This window comes from Saccostrea cucullata, unplaced genomic scaffold, assembly GCF_032062105.1.
Source record: "Saccostrea cucullata isolate Sc308-1 unplaced genomic scaffold, CSIRO_AGI_Scuc_v1 ctg11389, whole genome shotgun sequence".
Classification (NCBI taxonomy): Eukaryota; Metazoa; Mollusca; class Bivalvia; order Ostreida; family Ostreidae; genus Saccostrea; species Saccostrea cuccullata.
This window is the reverse complement of record NW_026932143.1, coordinates 35,543-42,513: the sequence shown is the minus strand read 5'-3', so window position 1 is coordinate 42,513 and position 6,971 is coordinate 35,543.

Sequence of the window (6,971 nt, the reverse complement as noted above, 5' to 3'; positions counted from 1 at the left end):
TGTCTTGGACAAATGCCGCTAAATGCTGCTGACTCTACCAGAGGATCTGTCTTGGACAAATGCCGCTAAATGCCGCTGACTTTACCAGAGGGTCTGTGTTGGACAAATGCCGCTGACTCTACCAGAAGGTCTGTGTTGGACAAATGCCGCTAAATGCCGGTGACTCTACCAGAGGGTCTGTCTTGGAGAAATGCCGCTAAATGCCGCTGACTCTACCAGAGGGTCTGTCTTAGAGAAATGCCGCTAAATGCCGCTGACTCTACCAGAGGGTCTGTCTTGGACAAATGCCGCTGACTCTACCAGAAGGTCTGTCTTGGACAAATGCCGCTAAATGCCGCTGACTCTACCAGAGGGTCTGTCTTGGAGAAATGCCGCTAAATGCCGCTGACTCTACCAGAAGGTCTGTCTTGGAGAAATGCCGCTAAATGCCGCTGACTCTACCAGAGGGTCTGTGTTGGACAAATGCCGCTAAATGCCGCTGACTCTACCAGAAGGTCTGTGTTGGACAAATGCCGCTAAATGCCGCTGACTCTACCAGAAGCACTGTCTTGGACAATTGCCCCACCCACCAACCCATTTCATCTCATTCGTGACTTCTTACATGAAGTATGAACCGGAGATGCTGGCAGCTGCCAGGCGATTCTGACAGAATCAGTTGAAGAAAGCAGGAGCAGATAGCTGAAGAATAAAATCTCAGGTAATAAAGGCGTTATTTCAGAAATAAAAGAGCAGGGGTTAGAAGCACATTAGTGGAAAGCGATCAGTCTATAGGAATTGTGGTGGGGTACCAGGGCAAAGTAATTCTGTATAAGGGTGAAAGAACCTGGTACTTCACTTAACAATAGGAACTCTGACTGTTACAGGAACACAGTGTGGGTTACCTTGCTCGGTAACCACGGCCTTCCTTAAAATTAATTGTACATAGTTCCAATCAATAAAAACTCAGATAGAGTTAGAGGAAAAATACCGTAGATCACTAATTTTTCGCGACACCTTATTTTCGCGGAAGTATCATTTACTCTTATTTAGCGAGACATAATTTTCACGAATTGTTGTTACCTCTCAATAAAATCTTACGGTATACTATTTTACGCGAGAATGAAATTTTCGCGAGCTCATTGTCTCGCGTTATTACGCAAAAATAAAGTTATCGCGAATAAAAAGTTATTTACAGTATATATATTATCAGTTATCAATATAAGAACCCGTGTCCCTTGTAGAACTCAGGAGGTTTACACGTTACAGTATTTTGGTCAAATGTATTTTTTTATGAAGATTACAAAATTACATTTAATGTGAGCAAGACTTGCACCCTCACACACATACACCTTTAATTATACATGTTCGTATATTCGTATACCCTTACCTTTGCAGCATTGTCCCTTGGGCCCCGGTTGTGGTATCCCATAAAAAAACCACCCTGACATCTATAGGGGCGGGGCAGTTATTAGATCCTCGTTGGCAGCTTTCTATGGCTCCATTCACACTCAAAGGGTCCCCCACTGTACAATTTTCTGATGCAATAACAAACAATTTAATTATTTTTGACACTTTAAAACTCTACAGGTGATGTATTACACTATGATTTTTTCCCCTGTGGCCTTGACCTTAAAGACAGGGTACAGTTTCAATACAAATTAAGCCCTGTTTTTTTTTAAAATAAAAACGGTGATATAAGATATTAAAATTCATTCTTTCTGAGTAATAGGAATTCCATGGAGTAGGAATTCAAGAATCATTTTTCTCATATGACCTCCTGAATGCTAACTGTGACGTCATTACGTAACTTGTACATTTTCCCGTATTTTCTTTAAAAAAAAATGCAGAAGACAGTGATGTCAGAAAGCAAATTGAACTCTAATTTATTGTGGTGAATGGTTATATATAAAGTTGAAAAAAGTTTTTTATGCTGTTGAATTCGGTTAAATTTTACAATTTCAAATTTTCAAAAATTTCCTTGATATTTTTTTTTTATATTAATATCTGATTTACACCATTTCTCGAATATTTTGTTGCACAGTTTACCTTCACTACGGTTTAAATTTTAGTGACTTGTAAAGAAAGCGACTTGGTAGAACATTTACTTGAACCAGTTACGTGTCCTTCATTGTTTGTACGTATTTTTAATGACATTTTAGACTCTAAAATAGATATGGTAATTCAAATTCATGTTGATTGTTAGAAATATTTAAAAAAAATATTCAAAACTTACACATGATTTTCTCATTAGAAAGGTGTCTAAGTTGGATTACCAATAGTAGTGTAACGTGAACAAAATGGTTCTTTATAAGGGATATATGATTTTCCTTGTACTCTATCCGAGTAAAAATGGTTAGGAGATGTAATAATTTTCCTTTACTCCTCCTGAGTATAATGATTCTGTATATATTCGAAAATGATTAAACTATCAAAGGCTTTACCGATGGCTATATAATTATTTAAATGTGACTTGGTAACTTCACCGCGTATTCTTGGTGAAAGGGTTCCTATTAATATAGAGAATCAGGCGCCTCGATCTTATTAGACCTACTACCTCCTGACTCTCAAATTAATTCCTCTAATACCTTACCGCTGGTGTAGTTATCTAGCCTAGCCTTACGTTTGTTTGTCGTCGTCTTCTCTGCAACTTCTCTGCCGTCTGACTTCGACGCAATTCTTCCGCATCTGTCAATTGCACTGACTTATATACCCTTGGAACAATCTATTTCCAAGGGTTGTCAGGTGAAAAGGTATTCATTTCTCTTACGTTTCAGTAGAATTAAAATCTTAGTTCATCTAAAATACATAAAAAGCGCTGTTACAACGCGAAATGTAATAACAACGCGATATGTACTAAACATGGATTAATTACATTTTGCGTTATTACATTTTGCGTCGAAATCAACGCAGAATGTAATAACGCAAAATGTAACAACACACTTTTGAGAATTATTACATTTCGCGTTATTACATTTTGCGTCGAGATCAACGCAATATGTAATAACGCAAAATGTAATAACACGATTTTTGTATTATTACATTTTGCACATTTTGCGTCAGATTAAGCAAAAAGCAAGAACGAAAAATGTAATAACACACTCTTTGGTCAGCCAGATTAAGTACAATTTTTAATAGAGTAGTGACCGATGAAGAGGAAATAAAACAAAAGGAAAAAACAGATATATGCAATTTCTTACAATTAATAAGCTACATTGTATTTAAAATCAGTTTAATAAATGTGTGTGTGTGTGTGTGTGATGTGTGTGTGAATATATAGACAAAAGCAATGAATCTAAAAGAAAACCCATTTACACTGCATTTGTACTAGCAGGTGTAAATATATATCGGAAGGGGTTTATTTGACAATTGTGATACCATACTTTTCCATGCAAATCACCAGCATTGCAGACATCCAAAAACACTCCCTCTCTCTCCATTCAATAATAAAATGGATTGTTTCTGCATGTCCAAAGTAATACAATGATAAACATTCTAAGTAAACACTCCACTCTATCCCTGCCCTTCCTCGCTTGATACTTCTTTGTTAACCAATGTACACATGTCAAACATGCATATCAAAAGCTAATAATGAAACTATGACCAATCTTTGGTAATTAAATAAATTTTGTGTTATTGGTTGGAAATTTAATAATATTTTTAAAAATATGCCAATCAGAGTTAAATTAATGCTTTATAATTTAGCACAGTGTATTCAATATACCGTAACTGAAGTCAGAGTCAGAAAAACGATACATTTTGATATATTTATGTCCATAAAAGCCGTTGGTCTCATTGTTTAAGTTCTAAATATTTTGTACAGCGTGTCTCCCATGTTGGTAATATGTATATTTTGAATAAATTTTATGATCTTTTTTGTTAAACGCAATCAAAAAATAATAATTGTATTTTGTTTTTTACATATTGTTTTATTACATTTTGCGTTGACTTCAGTGCAAAAATAAAATAACGCAAAATGTAACAACGAAAAAGCACATTATTACATTTTGCGTTAATCTCGTCGCAAAATGTAATAACGCAAAATGTAATAATCTAAAAATCGTGTTATTACATTTTGCGTTATTACATTTTGCGTTGATCTCGACGCAAAATGTAATAACGCAAAATGTAATAATCCAGGTTTATTACATTTCGCGTTGTTATTACATTTCGCGTTGTAACAAAGCGCCTTACAAACACCTGCTTTGTCAGTAGGGACCAGTACATACTGACCATGTAATATTTCTTCAGTTCTGAAAACAGAAGGATAATTATTAGGTTTTCATTTGGCCCCTCAATTGCTTAATGCGAGATTTTAACATACATCTGATACTCTTTATCCATTTCAACATGAATGTCTTCTTCATCAACCCCGTGGGGATCCGGGTTAGAATAGGTCCTCAGTACCCCCTTGCTTGTCGTAAAAGGCGACTATATGGGGCGGTCCTTCGGATGAGACCATATAAACTGAGGCCCCGTGTCACAGCAGGTGTGGCACGATAAAGATCCCTCCCTGCTCAATGGCCCTGAGTGCCGAGCATAGGCCTAAATTTGCAGCCCTTCACCGGCAATGGTGACGTCTCCATATCAGTGAAATATTCTGGGGAGGGATGTTAAACAGTATACAATCAATCAATCTTCTTTATCATGTTTTGCCCATCGCCTGGCATAATCTTCCAACAGAATTTATTATATCTATAAATTGAAATAACGATGCCAATGAAAATATAGGGGTTCCCTAAATTTTGGCCCTTTTAAAATGATCGATTTAAAGTCCTCGTTAACTACATTATTTACTTCACCAGTAATAATAATAACATGTCCAGCAGGACTATAGTTGTAGGGTGAAAAAGATGAGCAGGAAGGAGGATTGTTTATGGTACAGTGGAGCCTCATTTATCCGGACACTTTAGTTCCAAGTCAATTTGTCCGGATATGTGAAGAGTCCGGATACCTGAATTACCAGTTAAAATAGATAAAATAACGTTAAAAAATCCGCTCCGATGAAAAATCATCCCAATAATGAAGCATCTGTATATTTGGTGTCCGGATTACGAGACGTAAATATTATTTACATCTCTATATGTACATATATTTTCCATTTCAAAAGATTTGAGAATTGAGAAAAAGAAAAATTAACACAACTCGGTCTTGTAAAAAATTTATTTTATATATTAAAAAAAATGAAGAGTGGTGATAGAGTGATTCCACTTTGATTTAAAGATATGACATAAATAACAACCTCGTTCTGAAAAAAATAAATTTCTAAAATTACATTTCCATGGTAACACTAATGAATCACTGCTGTATGGTACACTGATTATTTGATGCAGAAACATACATGGCATGCATTCACTTGTCAAATATTGGATGATAAACATGATCAAATGGGCTGAAAATAGAACAAGTCCCACAACTCTGTATAATGCTGTAGGACTATACCATGTACACCAACACTGCACTTTAATCATGTTAGTTAATGCCCGAAGTCCATGATAAATATGCAGGATGGATTACATTCATGTCAATGGTTATTTGAATTTGCTCATGCTTTGCACGACTACTTTATATTGCTGTATTTCTAGGCTTCAGATACACCACTAAGTGGAATGCCTTTCACACGTTTCATTCAGTGCAGAGGAAACGAAGCTTTGTGCATAGAGAGTGATGGAATTGTCTTGTGAAATGCTTGTATTATTAATCATGTTACGAGTATAAATGACCTCTGTATCTACAATAACCTCATGACCTTATACAAAAATCTGGAATAGCCGACCAAAAAAATAACATTAATCAGCTAAAAATACAATGTAAACATTGGTATATATATGATAAAACTCTTTGGAAAATATTTCACTAGCCAGACTACGAATTATGTATATTAGAAAATGCTTATTTTAAAAAGGAATGTTGTTCTAATAAATAATAAGTCTGATACATCTGAAGCAACAGTAATATCGGGTGGCCTACATATCACCAATGGCAGACTACAGCTGGAATATTGTCCTAGCAGCCTATTGCTTATATATAGCACTGCTACTTATTCACAGGCACAACGAAAATATTGTCCATCAAAACACATGGCGCAAAAGTATCTCACTTCTCAGTCCACGACTCGAGTCCAGGGTAATGAGTGTGTGGCAGAGATACTCGTGAGCATTAGTAAATGCTTGTTCATTATGGAGGGTCACACACACCTTTTCTCATGTGACTTCAATCCATCCTCCTGTTAAGAGGGTTTTGCTTAACTGCACTGCAATTCATTCAAGTCTTTCCTTCAAGAAATCTCTAATCACAACCTTAGGGAAAATTCCAAAATCTGATACAACCTTTGACAATCACAACCTCAGAGTAAATCCAATCCTCAATAATCACAACCTGTGTATCTATCCATTCCTTGATAATCTATTGCAGTTGAGTCCAGTATGGTGTATTATATTATCCTTAGCACTTAAAGTCACCAGTCACTATACCCAGGAGTCAGCGCCCCCTGCTGGACTGCCTGGTTCACCTAGATTCACCTGATAACCAGGACCTAGGTCGTCTCTGCGTTTGTTTTTATTGACTTGAGCATATAAAGGTTCTCCTCCGTGTGACACAGACTGTGGTTGAGCTTGCTGTTGCTACAACAGAAATATCACTGAACTGAATTCTATGTCCACATTAGCTCACAAAAGATTATAATACTTATCTAGTTCCAGGGCCATGAAACTTAGATGAGCTTAAATTTGATCTCAGTTTCACTTACACTGTATACCAACTGAGAAAGGAATTCTTGAGATACATATTCATGGTTGAGAGAACTTAACATCACTTACTGGTTGTAATCCAACTGTGAAATTGAGTCTGAAAACCATTTTCGTGTATACCACGCGTAGACATGGAGAAACTTGTGTTCACGTGAGTCCTCATCTAAAAATGCATAACATATGGCAGGGAGAAATTCAAATCTCCTATACCCTAGTTGCTAAAAAAAATGTCATATCATATCGCAG